This window comes from Lithobates pipiens, unplaced genomic scaffold (genome assembly GCF_037356315.1).
Source record: "Lithobates pipiens isolate NorthernLeopardFrog02 unplaced genomic scaffold, aLitPip1_a1.2 Scaffold_10, whole genome shotgun sequence".
Lineage (NCBI taxonomy): Eukaryota > Metazoa > Chordata > Amphibia > Anura > Ranidae > Lithobates > Lithobates pipiens.
The window spans coordinates 11,403,833-11,423,560 of NW_027507686.1; the positions used below are offsets into that span (position 1 = coordinate 11,403,833).

At 42.1% G+C, this 19,728-nt stretch overlaps 1 protein-coding gene across 3 annotated transcripts in view; it reads left to right on the forward strand.

The window, feature by feature from the left end:
* ZNF536 (zinc finger protein 536) overlaps window positions 1-19,728 on the forward strand; it is a 602,875-nt gene that overhangs the window by 281,103 nt on the left and 302,044 nt on the right. For all 3 annotated transcript variants that reach the window (XM_077451568.1, XM_077451544.1, XM_077451553.1), the window contains one exon: window positions 16,239-16,364. The gene's annotated coding sequence lies outside the window, so the exon portion shown is untranslated. The remainder of the gene's footprint in view (window positions 1-16,238; window positions 16,365-19,728) is intronic.

Genomic DNA, 19,728 nt, shown 5'->3' on the forward strand with positions numbered 1-19,728 from the left:
CAAGTGCACTTGGAAGTGCAGTCGCTGTAAATCTAAAGGGGTAGATCTGAAATGAGGGGAAGCTCTGCTGATTTTATCATCCAATCATGTGCAAGCTAAAATGCTGTTTTTTTTTTAATTTTCCTTGCATGTCCCCCTCGGATCTACAGCGACTGCACTTCCAAGTGCACTTTCAGTGCAAAGAGGATTTTCCTTTAGTAAATAACCCCCTTAGTGTAATTCTTTTATTCTTTTACATAGTAGGTGAGGTTGAAAAAAGACATATGTCCATCAAGTCCAGAGACCTTTGATGGAGAAAAGCCAAATATCTCTACACCTTCATATATTTACATTGTTTTGGTGTTTTTTTTTAAACTTTTAAACTTTAGAGCTAGGGGAGGTATTAGTCTCTACAATGACTTGATCTAACTCTTTAAAGTGTTTTTAAAAATTTAAAATTTAAATGAAAATTTAATTTAAATTAAAAAAAAATAAAACAAGAATTTTATGATAATTGTCTTTTAAATGACTTGAACTAATTCTTTAAAGTGTTTCTAAATTTAAAAAATTAAATGAAAATTACATTTTAATAAAAAAAAAAAGGGGGGTTTCTAAATGTAAAAACAAGAATTGTATGTATATTGTCGCTTAAATGACTTGATCTAACTCTTTAAAGTGTTTCTAAAAATGTAAAATTTAAATGAAAATTTAATTTAAATAAAACATAAAATAAAAAAAAAATTGAACTTTATGTATATTGTCGTTTACATGACTTGATCTAGCTCTTAAAAGTGTTTCTAAATTTAAAAAAATAAAAATAAATGAAAAAGAAAAATAAGAAAAAAGAAGAGGGTTTCTAAATGTAAAAACAAAGAATTTTATGTATATTTACATTTAAATGACTCGATCTAAGTCTTTAAATTGTTTCTAAAAATTAAAAATGTAAATGAAAATTTAATTTAAATAAAATTAAAATAAAAAAAAATTAGCATTTTATGTATATTGTCATTTAAATGACTTGATATAACTCTTTAAAGTGTTCCTAAATTCAAAAATTTTAATGAAAATTGAATTTAAATAAAAAAAAATAGTGTTTCTAAATGTAAAAAAACAAGAATTTTAATTATATTGTCGCTTAAATAACTTGATCTAACTCTTTAAAGGGTTTCTAAATGTAAAAAAAATTAATGAAAATTTAATTTAAATAAAAAAAAAGTGTTTATAAATGTAAAAAACAAGAATTTTATGTATATTATCACTTAAATAACTTGATCTAACTCTTTAAAGTGTTTCTAAATTTAAAAAAATTAATGAAAATTTTATTTAAATAAAAAAAAAGTGTTTATAAATGTAAAAAAACAAGAATTTTATGTATAGTGTCGCTTACCAGACCTTTGATTTGTTTGCTGCATTAGTTATCTTTTTTTGAATTCCCTTTATTTTGCCTTGTATATTCTGCTAGGAACACAATTCCTATCCTAGGATGACAATGCTTACTCAGCCTACTGTATCAGGATAAGACATAACTACTGAAACCTCCTTTCTCCACTTCGTAACATAGATGGGCCGTGTTATGTAGTCCTCATAAGTACAGGAAGTTGAGGGTTTAGGATTCAGTGTATGGAGGTTTTCTGTTTATTAATTCTGTGTATTTATTTATTTGCTGCTATGAACTAGATGGGCGTGCGCCTTTTTTCAACCGGACTATGTTAAAAAAAAAAAAAAATGCACTGGACTACATGTCCCATGAGGGCCAGTTCACACCATGGAAACGCAGTACAGATGGCTGCCCTTATGTACATTTGCAGTTATTGTTAGGGATGGTTCAGCTGTCTGGGACTCTCCCTCGTGATTGGCTAGAGACACTAGGCGGGCACCATTGGCTCCTGCTGCTGTCAGTCAAAGTCAGCGAGCCAATAAAGAGAGAGAGGGAGCGGGGCCGACTCTGAATGGACACACAGAGCAGCAGCTTGGCTCGGGTGCCCCCTATAGCAAGCTGCTTGCTGTGGGGGGCACTTGGCAGAAGGGAGGGGCCAGAGGCACCACCGGGGGGACCCGAAAAGAGGAGGAACAGGGCTGCTCTGTGCAAAACCGTTACATAGAGCAGGTAAGTATAACATGTTTGTTATTTTAAAAAAAATAAGACTTTAGTATCACTTTAAGAAGCAGATTCTCTCCTGGCCTCTGATAGTGGAGGCATCCCTATGGTACAGGAGCCTTCCAAGGACCAAGCCTTTAAGGACTGAGCCTTCCAAGGACCGAGCCTTTTAAGGACTGAGCCTTCCAAGGACCGAGCCTATTAAGGACTGAGCCTTCCAAGGACCGAGCCTTTTAAGGACCGAGCCTTCCAAGGGCCGCGCCTTCCAAGGACCGAACCTTCCAAGGACCAAGCCTTTTAAGCACTGAGCCTTCCAAGGACCGAGCCTTTTAAGGACTGAGCCTTTTAAGGACCGAGCCTTCCAAGGATCGAGCCTTCCAAGGACTGAACCTTTTAAGGACCGAGCCTTCCAAGGATCGAGCCTTCCAAGGACCGAGCCTTTTAAGGACCGAGCCTTCCAAGGACCGAGCCTTCCAAGGGCCACGCCTTCCAAGGACCGAGCCTTCCAAGGACCGAGCCTTCCAAGGACCGAGCCTTCCAAGGACCGAGCCTTTTAAGGACCGAGCCTTCCAAGGACCGAGCCTTCCAAAGATCGTACCATTCTCATTAAACAGTCTCATCTTATCTCCGCAACATTTCTGACTTTTTATTCAGCAGGGTTGGTCTCCGAAGACTTTTTTTTTTTTTTTTGAAGTGTCAAAAGAGTTTAGTAATCAAAAACAATACATTCTTTTGACTTTTCAAAGAAGGAAAAAAAAAAAATGTTCCACCAAACGGGGGAATGAACTAATCCTTGTGTGTGTGGGCCACAAATGTGCAGAATGCGAGCGTTTGATAATAAACATCTTTAAACGGGCGTCCTTGGCCTGATAGGGGATAGTACATGTTGGGTTAATTAATTCCCTCTCGTGAAAATAAACTGCACTCCCAACCCCCGTCTCCCCCTCCCAAATTATAATAAAAAAAAAATCATTACGTTTGTTCGGTTTTGACGCGTTGATGGATACATCACATGTACAGGAGTATATTTCAGCTCTCCTAGCCGGGTCAAGAAGCCGAGAACAAAGAGCTCATTTAAAGGTATGTGTAATCAAAACTTTTTTTTTTTTTATTTTTTTTTTACAGTTTTGTATGGTGTAGGCAAGGGTTAAAAAGTTGATCAGGTTTTTTTTTTTTTTTTTTTTTTTGTGCGTGTCCCAGTGAGGGGGGGGGGGGGGATATTCCTTAACTTCCTGTCTTGGTGACACAAGAGGAAGTGAGATAAAGGGGTTGATTTACTAAAGGCGACTAGACTAGACTTTGCAATGTTGTTGTTCCAGAGCTTAGTAAATGAGGTAAAGCTTCACTTTGCAAAGAATAGCCAATCACATGCAAGGAAAATAAAAAAAATATAAAAAAATGCATTTTTGCTTGCACATGATTGGATGATGGAAGTCAGTGGAGCTTCCCCTCGTTTACTAAACTCTGGAGCAACTTCCCTTGCAAAGTGCACCGTCTATTTGACTTTAGAAAATCAGCTCCAAAATCTCCCCCAGCTTTGTTCTCTGAAGAGCGATCTGCATTTGGATCGCTTTTCAGACATTTGACAGTGCGTGAGGTAAGTGTTTGATCGCCTCCACACCATCTGCGTTATTCCCTTGAACCCTGCACTGTTTACATTGGCTCATGTTATGTGGGAGCTACACCCACTAGAAGCAGCAGAGGGTAAAATTCCTGCAACAGCCACAAAGCCATGGGGGGGGGGGGTAATACATATAAGGATAAACCACTAGGTTTTACTACCCCCCAAATGCTAGTGTGAATGAGCTATAGCAATGTCTTTCTCAGCATTGAAGACACCATTGATCATGCACCATTCAGAACCATAAACGCAGAGTGGTCGGCCAAGGAAACTTAAAGCAGCAGATAAAAGACACATCATTCCTTCTTTCACTTCTACAATGGAAGATGTCCAGCAGTGCCGCCAGCACAGAACTGTTGATAACCAGTAGGACCCAGGTACATCCATCTACTGTCTGGAGAAGTCTGGTGGAAACCAGTAGGACCCAGGTACATCCATCTACTGTCCGGAGAAGTCTGGTGGAAACCAGTAGGACCCAGGTACATCCATCTACTGTCTGGAGAAGTCTGGTGGAAACCAGTAGGACCCAGGTACACCCATCTACTGTCTGGAGAAGTCTGATGGAAACCAGTAGGACCTAGGTACACCCATCTACTGTCTGGAGAAGTCTGATGGAAACCAGTAGGACCTAGGTACACCCATCTACTGTCTGGAGAAGTCTGATGGAAACCAGTAGGACCTAGGTACACCCATCTACTGTCCGGAGAAGTCTGATGGAAACCAGTAGGACCTAGGTACACCCATCTACTGTCTGGAGAAGTCTGATGGAAACCAGTAGGACCTAGGTACACCCATCTACTGTCTGGAGAAGTCTGATGGAAACCAGTAGGACCTAGGTACACCCATCTACTGTCCGGAGAAGTCTGGTGGAAACCAGTAGGACCTAGGTACACCCATCTACTGTCCGGAGAAGTCTGGTGGAAACCAGTAGGACCCAGGTACACCCATCTACTGTCCGGAGTAGTCTGGTGAAAACCAGTGGGACCCAGGTACACCCATCTACTGTCCGGAGAAGTCTGATGGAAACCAGTAGGACCTAGGTACACCCATCTACTGTCTGGAGAAGTCTGGTGGAAACCAGTAGGACCCAGGTACACCCATCTACTGTCCAGGGAAGTCTGGTGAAAACCAGTAGGACCTAGGTACACCCATCTACTGTCCGGAGAAGTCTGGTGAAAACCAGTAGGACCTAGGTACACCCATCTACTGTCCAGAGAAGTCTGGTGAAAACCAGTAGGACCTAGGTACACCCATCTACAGTCCGGAAAAGTCTGGTGAAAACCAGTAGGACCTAGGTACACCCATCTACAGTCCGGAAAAGTCTGGTGAAAACCAGTAGGACCTAGGTACACCCATCTACTGTCCGGAGAAGTCTGGTGAAAACCAGTAGGACCCAGGTACACCCATCTACTGTCCAGAGAAGTCTGGTGAAAACCAGTAGGACCTAGGTACACCCATCTACTGTCCGGAGAAGTCTGATGGAAACCAGTAGGACCTAGGTACACCCATCTACTGTCCGGAGAAGTCTGGTGGAAACCAGTAGGACCTAGGTACACCCATCTACAGTCCAGAAAAGTCTGGTGAACACCAGCAGGACCCAGGTACATCCATCTACTGTCCGGAGAAGTCTGATGGAAACCAGTAGGACCCAGGTACACCCATCTACTGTCCGGAGAAGTCTGATGGAAACCAGTAGGAACCAGGTACACCCATCTACTGTCCGGAGAAGTCTGATGGAAACCAGTAGGACCTAGGTACACCCATCTACTGTCCGGAGAAGTCTGGCCAGAAGTGGACTTCATGGAAGATTTGGCCAAAAAGCTGTGACATAGAAACAAGGCGAAACAGCTCAACTATGCAGGAAAACATAGAAAAAATGGCAGCAGGGACTGTGGACTGACGAGTCAAAATGTGAAATATTTGGCTGTAGCAGGAGACAGTTTGTAGGCAAAGGGCTGGAGAGCGGTACAATAATGAGTGTCTGCAGGCAACTGTGAAGCATGGTGGAGGTCCCTTGCAAGTCTAGGGCTGCATTTCTGTAAATGGAGTTGGAGATTTGGTCAGGATCAATGGGGTCCTCAGTCCTGAGAAATGCAGCCCAGATACCTTACCATCATGCCATACATCAGAGAGGCATGTGATCAGCCTCCAAATGTATTCTGCAACAGTGACCCCCAACCATACAGCCAATGTCATTAAGAACGATCTTCAGTGTACAGAAGAACAAGGAGCCCTGAAAGTGATGGTTCCCCCCCTCCCTTGTAGTTCCTAACTAGGGACAGTCATCATCTCTGCCATTGATCTTCATGATGGGCAACCTTGTCCTTTGGGGCTTGTGCCCAACATCCCAGATAGAAGAGGTCGGCAAGTGACAAATATTCCATCAATTTCTGTCTCCTGTCCCACCTATGGGGAGGAGGGGAGGGGAGGGGGAGCTGCGTCTTAGTGCCTGCTGGGATATAATCCTTCCTTAATAGAATTAGCATCCCTGGCCCGTCTCCAATAATCTCCCCCATTTTAGGGTCCATGGCGGGGGCTAATGCCAGGTGTACATATGATGTAATTATTATGACATTATTTAGTGCCTTCAACATTAACCGAACTTAGTTAATAGGCTGTGCTTATGATTGCCAGCGATTAGCATATAATTTGCATCTCATTTCCACAAAAAGGTTCTTTGTTTGTAATGCAAAGCCTGCGCCATAATGATATCTTTAGCTCCATACGGGTTATTTTCTTTAAATAGTGTGGCATAACAGTTTAATGTCACTGTGCAAAGTACAGGCTGTGCGTTGTACCTTAAGTCGTATCTGATACTTTGTAAGGGGCTGTGGAATGCTAAGCTTACCAGCTCATTTACGGGAGTTCCGCTCCGCTAAGCATTGTTTGCATCTAAACTGACCACAGGACGTAAACCCCAGTGCACTACATAAAAAAAAAAAGGAAAAAAAGCAACAAAAAAAACAAAACAAAACAACTTGCTCTATAAAAAAGAACTATTCTATTGTTGACCTAACCGTCATTCACATATACAAAAAAAAAAAACATTATATTCAATGGTGCCCATTCACACCTGAGAGATGTTTAGCACATTTCCTGAAGAGCTTCAACACTCAACATCAAGATTTCCAATATATTTAATGGTGTCCATTCATACCTAAGCAATGTGCAGCGATGTGAAGCACGTTTCCTAAAGACCTTCAACGCTCAACATCAAGTTTCCCATTATATTCAATGGTGCCCATTCACACCTGAGCAATGTGAAGCAGGTATCCTGAAGAACTTCAATGCTCAACATCAAGATTCCCATTATAATCAATGGTGTCCTTTCAAACCTGAGTGATGGGAAGCATGTTTCATGAAGACCTTCAACGCTCAACATCAAGGTTGCCTTTTATATTCGATGGTACTTGTTTGCTGAAGATCTTCAATGTTCAACATCAAAAATTCCATTATATTCAATGGTGCCCATTCACAACTGAGCGATGTGAAGTACATTTCCTGAAGACCTTCAACGCTCAACATCAAGATTCCCTTCATATTAGATGGTGCCCATTCACACCTGAGCGATGTGAAGCACATTTTCTTAAGAGATCTTCAACACTCAACATCAAGATTTCCAATATATATAATGGTGTCCATTCACACCATAGTGATGTGAAGCACATTTCCTGAAGATCTTCAATGCTTAACATCAAGATTTCCAATACATTTTATGGTGTCCACTCATACCTAAGCAATGTGAAGCACGTTTCCTAAAGACCTTCAACGTTCAACATCAAGTTTCCCATTATATTCAATGGTGTCCATTCACACCTGAGCAATGTGAAGCATGCATCCTGAAGAACTTCAACGCTCAACATCAAGATTCCCATTATAATCAATGGTGTCCTTTCAAACCTGAGCGATGGGAAGCATGTTTCATGAAGACCTTCAACGCTCAACATCAAGATTACCTTTTATATTCAATGGTACTTATTCACACCTAAGCCCTTGTACACACGGTCGGAGATTCCGACAACCAAATCCGACGGATTCTGTCTGACGGATCTTGCCTGAAACTGTTGCATACACACGGTCGGACGAAGTTGTCGGAAAATCCAATCGTTCAGAACGTGATGACGTTATTTCGTTACGACGGGACTACGTTCAGGCTAGTAGCCAATAGCTTTGGTGTAGGAATTTGATCTGAGCATGCGTGGCACTTTGTCCGATCGGAATTCTCTACACAGGATCAGAGTATGTCCGATCGGACCAGTTTGTCGGAAAATATTTCCAGCAAGTCGGATATTTTCCGACGGAAACAGTCCGATGCATACCACACACAGTCGGATTATCCGACAAAACGGTCCGATAGGACACATTGCGACGGATTCTCCGACCGTGTGTACAAGGGCTTAGCGATATCAAGCTTGTTTGCTGAAGATCTTCAACGCTCAACATCAAAATTTCCATTATATTCAATGGCGCCCATTCACACCTGAGCAATGTGAAGTACGTTTCCTGAAGACCTTCAACGCTCAACGTCAAGATTCCCTTCATATTAGATGGTGCCCATTCACACCTAAGCGATGTGAAGCACATTTTCTTAAGAGATCTTCAACACTCAACATCAAGATTTCCAATATATATATATAATGGTGCCCATTCACACCATAGCGATGTGAAGCACATTTCCTGAAGATCTTCAACGATCAACATCAAGATTTTCATTATATTTAATGGTGCTCATTCATATCTGAGCAATGTGGTGCACATTTCCTGAAGATCTTCAATGCTCAACATCAAGATTTCCAATAAATTTTATGGTGTCCATTCATACCTAAGCAATGTGAAGCACGTTTCCTAAAGACCTTCAACACTCAACATCAAGTTTCCCATTATATTCAATGGTGCCGATTCACACCTGAGCAATGTGAAGCAGGTATCCTGAAGAACTTCAACGCTCAACATCAAGATTCCCATTTTAATCAATGATGTCCTTTCAAACCTGAGCGATGTGAAGCATATTTCATGAAGACCTTCAACGCTCAACATCAAAATTACCTTTTATATTCGATGGTACATATTCACACCTTAGCGATATCAAGCTTGTTTGCTGAAGATCTTCAATGTTCAACATCAAAATTTCCATTATATTCAATGGTGCCCATTCACACCTGAGCGATGTGAAGCACATTTCCTGAATATCTTCAACGCTCAACATCAAGATTTCCATTATATTCAATAGTGCCCATTCACACCTGAGCAATGTGGTGCACATTTCCTGAAGATCTTCAACGTCAACATTCCCATTATATTCAATGGTGCCCATTCATACCTGAGTGATGTGAAGCATATTTCCTGAAGATCTTCAACACTCAACATCAAGATTCCTATTATATTCAATGGTGCCTATTCACGCATGGGCCCTAAAGCTTTAAGCTCAAAGTTTGAAAAGTACATGAGCTCCTTTGGGGCAGAGTCACCTGATTCAGCGGGAGTGGGAGTATACATCACCACATTTGGTATTAGGTGGAGGAATAGGGCCCCATTGTTGATATCATTGGGAGAAATGCTGCCCCATTCTTGGTGTCAATGGGAGAAATGGTGCCCCATTGTTGGTGTCAATAGGAGAAATGGTGCCCTGTTGTTGGTGTCAGTGGGACACAATGTGCCCCATTGTTGGTGTCAATGGGAGAAAAGGTGTCCCATTGTTGGTGTCAATGGGGGAAATAGTGCCCCATTGTTGATGTCAATGGGAGAAATGGTGCCCCATTCTTGGTGTCAATAGGAGAAATGGTGCCCTTGTTGTTGGTGTCAGTGGGACACAATGTGCCCCATTGTTGGTGTCAATGGGAGAAATGGTGCCCCATTGTTGATGTCAGTTGGCAGAATCGTCTCTCATATCAGTGTAAGGAATAGTGCCCCAAGGGCACGCATAAAGGCAAGCAAAGTGCTGCATCCGGCCCCCGGGCCGCAGTTTGGAGACCACTGCCCTAGAGTAAAAAAGCTCCACTCCATGAGCAGTGAACAACTTCAGCAGCAAAGCTTGCAGGTCCTGCCCTTTTTGCACCTCCTTCCAGCTGAAGCACCCTCCTCTACTGCCTACCCCTCTGCCTGGCTCTGGGTATATCAGGTCCTGCCCTTTTTGAAACCCTTTTCTGAAGTGCCCATGGTGATTTACTGCTTACCTCTCTGCCCAACCCTTGATCTATCAGTGTAGTTTTTTCATTCCCTCCTGCTGAACAGCTCCCCTTTTCCGCCTACCCCTTGGCCAAGCTGTGGGTACATCAGTGAAGCTTCCCATTGATCTTGTGATTTAAAAGCAATTAAAGGGATCAAATTATGTTGCATGTACTTTGTACAGGGCACTTGAAAGACATTTTGCTATTTTTTTTTATTCTGATACACTATATTGTCAAAATTATTGGGATGCCTGCCTTTACACCAGCATGAATTTTAATGTCATCCCAGTCTTAGTCCGTAGGGTTTCAATATTGAGTTGGCCCACCCTTCTGGGAAGGCTGTCCACAGGGTTAAGGAGTGTGTCTATGGGAATGTTTGACCATTCTTCCAGAAGCGCATTTGTCAGGTCGGGCCCTGATGTTTGACGAGAAGGCCTGGCTCAGAGTCTTCTCTCTAATTCATCCCAAAGGTGTTCTACTGGGTTGCAGGACAGTCAAATTCTTCCACCACAGACTCGATATTAAACCCTACAGATGAAGACTGGGATGCCGTTAAAGACTGGGATGCCGTTAAAGACTGGGATATGTGTAAAGGCAGGTGTCCCAATACTTTTGACAATATAGTGTATGTCTTGTAGGGAGGAAATACAGAGGGTATGTCTATTGCATTTGAGTTTTTATACACATAGCTGGGCTAATGCAATTCCAACAGGACAAAACACATCTAAGCACAATGAAACATGAACTGAACACATCAAAGAGGGTAATTCAGTTGTGCTGTGATAGATTTTCGTATGTATCTGATAAATGCAAGACAAATGTCAGTATATATAAACCTTTGTGGTCTTCTGGTAGACACCTGGAGAAACCTCCTGGGGAATTAGCCTGTGCTAAGAGTCCAGCTCAGCTACACTGACTGCATGGCAATCAACTGTCATATTCAGAAGATGGAAAATGTACAGAGGTAGGATGATGCTTGTCAATTTTCACTTAGGCAGCCTATAAACGGAGAGCTTATTGATCTTAAGGCTTCGACATCCTCACCTTCTTGATGCACATGGACCTCAAGTCCAAGCTCTTATTTGAAAGCAGCCTTTCCCACACTTTTTGAGGAACCCTTAAAAAATAACTCAGGTTTCAGGGCACCCTATTGTGAAAATACCCCTTATGTTGATAAATAATGAAAAGAATGTCCCTTTTACTGTTGCGGTAAGAATGCCACCCTTATAGACAACTAATAATATCTTTGGTGGCATGCTGCTGGATCTGCCCGATGGTATTAGACCCAGAATGATGAAGGCACTATCAGACTGGAGGTCAATCAGCCACGGCTGAGGTTCCTCCTAGCAACCTCTGGAGGAACGCTAGGGTTCTACAGAACCCTGGTTGAGAATGGCTGCTTCAAAGTGTCTTTTAAGGCAAATGTCTAGAGCGGGGAAAAGGTTAGAACCTTTTTTTAGGTTTTTATTGCTATCTGGGTTCCCAGAGTCCTGATGCCCATTGCTACTGGGACTTAGATTCAAAGCATTGAAGCCAGTGGGTCAACTGCCGAGCAAGTAGCATTTTTAGAGGTAAAGAGTAGTTCTCTTCTTCCATCCTGTTTCTACCTCTATGACTAAGCCCCGATGGGCAGAGTCCCTGTAAGGGGGGGGGGGGGGGGTATAGGTAATCCCTCCACCTGTGTCTTACAAGGCAATGAAGGCAGCCTGTGTGACCTATCAAACGTCATGAGACTGTCAATAAGAAGCATGGGTTGTGCCAGGTGCACTTTAGTTTAGGTTGATTGGTAAGGGTATCCACACTCTCTATCAGCCTTTTTATCACAGGAAAACCCTTAAAATAACTTTCCGGTCTCAGAGAACCCCTGCTAAAAATGACTATATCTATAACTCATGATACATTAGTGTGATGGTCAGTGAGAAGAATTCTCCTTACACTTATGGTCATTGGGGAAAATTACCACCCTACAGATAGCTAAAAAGATCAATGGTGTCAGTGGGAACTTATCTGAGAGGCAGACACTGCTCATTGGTTGGGGAACCCTTAGTACCCTCTGGAGGAACCCTAGAATTCCATGGAACTCTGGTTGAGGAGGAATGCTCCTTACATTTGTGGTCATTGGGAAGAATTAACGCCTTACAGATAGCTACAAAGATCAGTGGTTTTAGTGTGAACTTATTTGAAAGTCAGAAATTGCTCATTGCTCGGGGAACCCATAGTAACCTCTGGAGGAACCCTAATTGAGGAGAAATCCTCCTTACAATTGTGGTCATTGGGAATAATTACCCCATTACAGATAGCTAAAAAGATCCAAAGGTGTCAGTGGGAACTTATCTGAGAGGCAGACACTGCTCATTGGTTGGGGAACCCTTAGCACCCTCTGGAGGAACCCTAGGATTCCATGGAACTCTGGTTGAGGAGGAATGCTCTTTACATTTGTGGTCATTGGGGAGAATTACCCCCTTACAGATAGCTACAAAGATCAGTGGTTTTAGTGTGAACTTATTTGAGAGTCAGAAATTGCTCATTGCTCGGGGAACCCATAGTAACCTCTGGAGGAACCCTAATTGAGGAGAAATCCTCCTTCCAGTTGTGGTCATTGGGAAGAATTACCCCATTACAGATAGCTAAAAAGATCCAATGGTGTCAGTGGTAACTTATCTGAGAGGCAGACACCGCTCATTGGTTGGGGAACCCTTAGCACCCTCTGGAGGAACCCTAGGATTCCGTGGAACTCTGGTTGAGGAGGAATGCTCCTTACATTTGTGGTCATTGGGGAGAATTACCCCCTTACAGATAGCTAAAAAGATCAGTGGTTTTAGTGTGAACTTATTTGAGAGTCAGAAATTGCTCATTGCTCAGGGAACCCATAGTAACCTCTGGAGGAACTCTAATTGAGGAGAAATCCTCCTTACACTTGTGGTCATTGGGAATAATTACCCCATCACCGATAGCTAAAAAGATCCAAAGGTGTCAGTGGGAACTTATCTGAGAGGCAGACACTGCTCATTGGTTGGGGAACCCTTAGCACCCTCTGGAGGAACCCTAGGATTCCATGTAACTCTGGTTGAGGAGGAATGCTCCTTACATTTGGAGTCATTGGGAAGAATTACCCCCTTACAGATAGCTAAAAAGATCGATGGTGTCAGTGGGAACTTATATGAGAGGCAGAAATTGCTCATTGCTCATGGAACCCCTAGCAACCTCTGGAGGAACCCTAGAGTTCCATGGAACCCTGGTTGAGGAGACATGCTCCTTATACTTGTAGTCATTGGGAAGAACTACCCCTTTAAAGATAGCTAAAAAGAGCAATGGTGTCAATGGGAACCTATCTGAGAGGCAGAAACTGCTCATTGCTCAAGGAACCCCTAGCCACCTTTAGAGGAACCCTACTCTACATATTTCTTTTTGCCATACTGAAATTGCCTTCAGGCTCTGTATACAAGATGCAGTTGACGTTGCTTCGCTTTCGGTACTCTACGCCAATAAACACTTGCAATCTGCATCCTTGGACATTTCCATATTGATAGGTTTGGCTCTTAATTGCACGCTATAAAAATACTCATTGTGTGTATATATATATGTTTTTGTTTTTTTTTCTCTCCCCCCTAAAACAGGAGGCAATTTGCAATCAAAATGCCACCCTCGCCCATTGGCAATTTAAAAGGCTGATGGACACTGAACTTTTTTTTTTTTTACTGCCATTCTTTCAACTTCTTTAATTAACAGCGTTCTCCGACCATGGCCGGCACTCAAAGTATTGCCGCGGCCTGTTTTCAAATGGTGCCTTAATGAACATATTTGCATGCTATCGGCCCCCTGTGCGCGAGATCAAACTCACCGTCCGGCGTCACTCAAAACGGCTCGGGCGGATTAGTAAGTAGGTAAAAAAAAATAAAAATAAAAACAAACAAATAAATAAATAAATAAAATCTCATTTTGCATCTGACATTAATAACTTTCAGAAGAGCGAACACTGGTATTTGTGGCTGGACCCCCCGAACGGAGAGAAAGAAAGAGAGAGAGAGAGGGCCCGATGTCCTAGACACACAAGGGCACCGAGCTCAGCAACCAACAAGATATGAAAAAATAAATCATGCATAATGCAAAATTTTCTACCTTACATGTTAATTAATGTGTGCAATCAATTACTGACGTTATAATATGAAACGAAAAAAGCAGTGGAGAGTAATGGAAATATATAAAAAAAAAAAATAATAATAAAAAACACCTATACATTTTTTAATGCTCTTTTTTTTTTTTTTTTTTTTTTCCTATTTAAACAAATAGTCTCCCTGCCTCCGAATGCTGTGCGGCGACATGCTTTGAATAACAAGCATCGTAAAATCTAATCAGATTTATAAGGGAAATTGATTATTGTGGCAGGGAAGAGGAGAAGCAAATAAGCCGGAGTTTAAGTGTTAATTTTTATGCTAATCCACAGTGGCTTGCGATGAAGCAATTTTGCGCGGTGGCACAAATATAAAATTGTCCCCTTGCAGAGAGATGTCAGTTTGCCAGACCTGAAAGGAGTAATTTATTAGGTAGGTTCCATATTAGGAGGTGACATAGTAGTTATGCTGCTAAGCACACAATAGGGCTTCAGCAGTTATCCTTGCTAAGCTGTCGTAACAATGCAACATTCTAGACGGAGTGTTTTGGGGGGGGGGGGGGGGGGCATAAACATACTGTCATAGGCAGGGTGGTCCCTGTCTAAGGACAAAGGGCTATTTGATACATTCCCTTGTCAAAATAAAGATGCAATTAAATGGCATCTCTGTTTTTCTTTTTTTTTTTCTGCACAGCAGGGGACAAATATATATATAAAAAAAAAAAAAAAGAATGGGGCATGGACATGTACACCCCCCCCCCCCCCCCCTTCCATCAGTCCCATCGAGTGTTTCCAGAATGCCATTAAATAATCAATACAGCCCATCACGTGATGATGTCATATTTAAGACAAGCTGTCGGTGACGGCAAAAAAAAAAAAAAAAATTATAATAATAAAAAAATAAATAAAAAATAAAAACCTGCCGTGACCTTCTTTTCTGTTGCTCTGGAACAGTGACAAAAATCACTTCCACTCTGCGGTTTCACAAAATCACATTTTTTTTATTTTTTTTATTTTTTGGACAATATTTGAGAGAATTAATAGCGTTAAGGGGTTCTGATGCAATTCACATATAGGTCAATTATATTCACAAACATCTGCTGTGTCACTCGCATTTGCATATAGCATTCATATGTAAATGACGCCTCTCTTTTTTTTTTTTCTTTTTTTTTTTCTCGAGTAATATATTAAAAAATACACGCCAGATTTGCATATCACTTTAGATCGGTGTATTAGAAACAATTTATCATTCGCTGCTTTCTTGCTGCTTTTTTTTTTTTTTAAGGAAAAAAGAAAGTAAGGAGGAAGAGGTGGAGGGGGGGGGGGGGGGACAATATGTTGAAAGATGGGTGTTATATCTGAGGACATGTGTGATTTCTACAAGGAGCCCTTAGTGGGAACACTTCCATTTTAAAGCAGCTTATGTCCCTTATAAATCAATAATCACACAGATGGACGAATGATAATCTATTTAGGATGCCTGATAGCAAATATTGTTGTACAGATGATTAGAGAACGTCGTTCTTTTAGCAGCAAAGACTCTCCTATAAAATGGTAAGTTTGGACGAAAAGCCTAAAAGATTTTTTTTTTTTAAATTTAAAAAAATATATATACTTAAGTATTTAGCAGAAAAGCTTAAAAAAAAATAAAATAAAAAAAAAAAGACTTGTACTCAAGTATTTAGCAGAAAAGCTTAAAAAAAAGAAAAAAAAAAAAAAAGACTTGTACTCAAGTATTTAGCAGAAAAGCTTTTGGCATGGACTAGATCAAGAACACAGAGGACGGGAGAGAAAAAAAAAAAAAAAGTAAAGAACAAAGAGATTTTAAAGCATCTGCCAATATAATAATATCAATCCCTGTGCCTTTAACAAAACAGGGCCTCTTAATGGAATTGTGACTTCAGGTGTAAATAGTATTAAAAGCTGCATTGTCCGGGCTCCGACGCGTTCGGGCTAAAATGCAGGTTGTCAGGAGTGGCAGCTGCATGGAATAGTGATAAATATAAGCAGGTATTGATCTGATGAAAACGAAGGATTCTTGTGCCTCCGAGTGTTTAGCTTCCTTGACTAGAGGACGTCACCGGTGGCCTTGCCTTGAGATAGGTTTTCGTTTCGGGTTTTATTTCATCTTTAACCTTTTTTTTTTTTTCTGCAGAAGTTCCTTGACTTCCAAGATTTGGCAAATTAGTTGTGTGTGTGTTTTATTTTATTTTTTTTTACTTCTCGATTTGATGTTACATTTTGATTTCTGTTTTGTTGCAGTGACGAGGGGATAAGGCATTCCGCGAGCAAGCCTGCCTTGGCCTAAAGGCCGAACACCTACCCCCCTCCCACCCCCCCCAATCAGACCGTCTGTCCTTAAAACAAGCATGCAGGTCAGCTGTTAAGGTAAGAAATTGGTAAAAGTATTATCCAAACTTCTCCTTTCTGCACATTTTATAATAAAATGGTTCCTGGGGCCCGGACAAGGGGTGGGCAGGAGGAGCAGATGCCCTGGGTGCAGTGGTTTATTGCAGGGATGGGGAATCCCTGTGCCACTTTCTTCTGTTACAAGGCGGACAGGAGTAGTGACAGCGACATCACTGCTTACCCTAACCCAAAGGAAAAGGGGGAGCGCAGTTTGCCATGTTTGCTTTGGGGGCTGCATGACCCTGGGTACATGTCCGTCAACTTTGCAAATTAAAGAGACGCCATAGCTTTGCCCTAAAATTGAGCCTAGTGTTCGCACATTAGATCTGAGCAGTTCTCGATGGGACATGTCTGTGAAAGCCCTTACCCTAACCCATTGATACCATACCCATACCCGATACCTGTTTAGCAGCACTGTCACATCCTCCGGCATGTTAAAGTGGAAGTAAACCCATCAATTTAAACAGTTTAAAAAAAAAAAAGGCATGCAGGGAATGCTAACTGCACATTGGCTGTGCTCTCAGCCAAACTATCAAACCATCCAATGGCTGGTGTCATAACGAATCACATGTGCAGCACCATAGCAGTTGAAGATTAAACAGAGGCAAAGATGGCAGCTTCTTTGGCTGAAAACGATAGGGGAGTTTGCTTCCACTTTAAATTGCGTGGGCTTAGTGATTGGCTAGTCGAACTGAGTAGTGTCAAATGGGACGTGTCTGAGAAAAGCACTTACCCTGACCCATTGATACCAGTGGACTTGGTGAATGACTGTTTGACGTGTCTGGGAAAAGTCCCCACTCCCGCTCATGAATGCCTGACCCATAACTATTGAGCAGCCCCAAATAGGATGTGTCTGTGAAAAGCTTCTACCCTGACCTAAGGATAGCATACTGATACCCATTGAGTGGCAATGTCACACTATCCATCATGGAAAATTGGGCTAAGTGATTGACTGTTTAACCAGAGCAGTGCCGAATGTGACGTGTTGGTGAAAAGTCCTTACCCTCACCCATTGATGTCATACTCCCTACCCTCACCCATTAATACCATACTCCCTACCCTCATCCATTGATACCATACTCCCTACCCTCACCCATTGATACCATACTCCCTACCCTAGACCCATTGAGCAGCGATGTCAGCTTGGGCTAAGTCATTGACTGTATGACTAGAGCAGTGCCGAATGGGATGTGTCTGTGAAAAGACCCTACCCTGACCTACTAATACCCTACCTGAAATCTATTGAGCAATGATGTCACAACATCCATCATAGAAAATTGCTTGGGCTAAGTGATTTACTGTTTGACTAGAGCAGTGTCCAGTGGGTCTGTGAATAGCCCCTACCCCGACCAATTAATACCATACCAATAACTATTGAGCAGTGACGTCACACCCTCCTTCATGTAAAATGATTTGGGCCTAGTGATTGTCTGGCCAGAGCAGTGCCGAATAGGACGTGTCTGTGAAAATTCCCTACCCCCACCCATTGATACCATAACCTTACCCATACCTATAAAGTGGAACGTCACACCCTCCATCATGTAAAATGTTGGAACTGAGCAATGCCGAAAGTGATTGGCTGTTTGAACTGAGCAGTGCCGAATGTGATTGGCAGTTTAAAATGTGCCGAATAGGTCTGTGAAAAGCCCCTACCCTGACCTAATGATACCATACTGATACCCATGGAGCGGTGATGTCACACCATCCATCATGGAAAATTGCTTCCAGTCCTCAAGGCGCAGGTCGTATTTTCAGGCTTTCCGTTATTTTGCATAGGTGATTTGATCTGTTTCACTGCCTGTATCTGTGAAAAGCCCCTACCATGACCCATTGATACTCCCTACCTTATACCCATTGAGCAGTAATGTTATATCATCCATCATGGAAACTTGCTTGGGCTAAGCAATTAATGGTTTGACTAGAGTAGTGCCAAATGGGAGTATGTCTGTGAAAAGCCCCTACCCCAATCCAATAATACCAATACCTTTTGATAAGTGACATCACACCCTCTGTCATGGAAATTTTTTCAGGCCTAGTGATTGACTGTTTGACCAAAGCAGTGCCGAATAGGACGTGTCTGTGAAAAGTCCCAACCCAATAATACCATACCCTTACCCATAAATATTGAGAAGTGACGTCACACCCTCCATCGTGTAAGCTTGGGCTTAGTGATTGGCTGTTCGAAACTGAGAAGAGCAGAAAGGGACGTGCCTGTAAAAAGCCCTTACCCTTGGGCTTAGTGATTGGCTGTGCGAAATTAGCGGTGCCAAATGGGACGTGTCTGTAAAAAGCCCTTACCCTGATCCATTGATACCATACTCCCTACCTTATACCCATTGTGCAGCGATGTCAGCTTGGGCTTAGTGATTGACTGTTCGAACTGAGCAGTGCCGAATGGGACATGTGTGGGAAAAGCCCTTACCCCGACCCATTGATAACATACTCCCTACCTTATACCCATTGAGCAGTGATGTCAGCTTGGGCTTAGTGATTGACTGTTCGAACTGAGCAGTGCCGAATGGGACATGTCTGGGAAAAGCCCCTACCCTGACCTATTAATACCATACTTGATACTCATTGAGCAACGATGTCACACCATCCATCCTAGAAAACTGTTTGGGCCAAGTGATTGTCTGTTTGACCAGAGCAGTGCCAAATAAGACATATCTGTGAAAAGTTCCTACCTCAACTCATTGATACCATACCCATAACTATTGAGCAGTAACTTCACACCATCCATCATGTAAAATTGCTTGGGCTTAGTGATTGGCTGTTTGAACTGAGAAGTGTCGAACAAGATGTGTCTGTGAAAAGCCCTAACCCTGACCTATTGATACCATACTACCTACCGGTGACGTCACATCCTGTGTCATGTAAAATTGCTTGGAAATAGCGATTGGCCATAAGACTTAAGCAGTGCTGAATGGGTCGTGTTTGTGAAATCCCTTACCCCAACCTATTGATACCATACCCATTCCCGGTACTCATTGAGTAGTGAAGTCACACCATTTATCATTTAAAATTGTTGGGTCTAGTGATTGGCTGTATGATCCTGAATACTGCTAAATGAGATGTGCCTGTGAAAAGCCCCTACCCCATCCTATTGTTACCAAACCCTTTCTCCATATTCATTGAGCAGGAATATCACACCCTCTATCATGTAATGTTGCTTGAGATAATGATTGGCTATTAGACCTGAGGCGTGCTAAATGGGCTGTGCCTGTAAAAAGCCCCTACCCCAGCCTATTATTACCATACTCTTTCTCCATATTCATTGCGATCGACGCCAAGGAGTTAAAGGGACTTTCATCCCTTAAAAATACCTAGCGCTAAAACTGTCTCA